This window comes from Mus caroli, chromosome 1, assembly GCF_900094665.2.
Source record: "Mus caroli chromosome 1, CAROLI_EIJ_v1.1, whole genome shotgun sequence".
Taxonomy (NCBI): Eukaryota; Metazoa; Chordata; class Mammalia; order Rodentia; family Muridae; genus Mus; species Mus caroli.
Genome location: NC_034570.1, coordinates 95,656,663 through 95,657,950, shown reverse-complemented (window position 1 = coordinate 95,657,950; position 1,288 = coordinate 95,656,663).

Below are 1,288 nucleotides of genomic sequence, written 5' to 3'. Positions count from 1 at the left end.
AAAAGTCTTGGAAAGATCAGGAATTCAAGGCCCATACCTAACCATGATAAAAGCAATCTACAGCAAACCAGTAGCCAACATCAAAGTTAATGGTGAGAAACTGGAAGCAATCCCACTAAAATCAGGGACTAGACTAGGCTGGTTACTCTCTCCCTTCCTATTCAACATTGTACTTGAAGTCCTAGCCAGAGCAATTAGACAACAAAAGGAGATAAAGGGGATAAAAATTGGAAAAGAAGAAGTCAAAATATCACTTTTGGCAGATGATAGGATGGTATATATAATTGACCCTAAAAATTCCACCAGAGAACTCATAAACCTGATAAATAGCTTCAATGAATTAGGTGGATATAAAATTAACTCAAACAAGTCAATAGCCTTTCTGTACACAAAGGATAAACAAGCTGAGAAAGAAATTAGGAAAACAACACCTTTCTCAATAGTCATAAATAATATAAAATACTTTGGCATGACTCTAAATAAGGAAGTGAAAGATCTGTATGATAAGAACTTCAAGTCTCTGAAGAAAGAAATTAAAGAAGATCTCAGAAGATGGAAAGATCTCTCATGCTCATGGATTGGCAGGATCAATATAGTAAAAATGGCTATTTTTGCCAAAAGCAACATACAGATTCAATGCAATCCCCATCAAAATTCCAACCTAATTCTTCTAAGAAATAGAAAGGGCATTCGTCATATTCATCTGGAATAACAAAAATCCTAGGATAGCAAAAACTCTTCTCAAGGATAAAAGAAAATCTGTTGGAAACACCATGCCTGACCTAAAGCTTTACTACAGAGCAATTGTAATAAAACCTGCATGGTACTGCTATAGCGACAGACAAGTAGACCAATGGAACAAAATTGAAGACCCAGAGATGAATACACACACCTATGGTCACTTGATCTTTGACAAGGGAGTTAAAATCATCCAAGAGAAAAAAGAAAGCATTTTCAACAAATGGCGCTGGCACAACTTGCTGTTATCATGTAGAAGAAATTTAATTGATCCATTCCTATCTCCTTGTTCTAAGGTCAAATCTATGTGGATTAAGGAACTACACATAAAACCGGAGACACTGAAACTTATGGAGGAGAAAGTAGGGAAAAGCCTCGAAGATATGGGTACAGGGGAAAAATTCCTGAATAGAACAGCAATGGTTTGTGCTGTAATATGGAGAATCGACAAATGGGATGTCATAAAGTTGCAAAGCTTCTGCAAGGCAAAAGACACCTTCCATAGGACAAAAAGACCACCAACAGATTGGGAAAGGATCTTTACCTATCC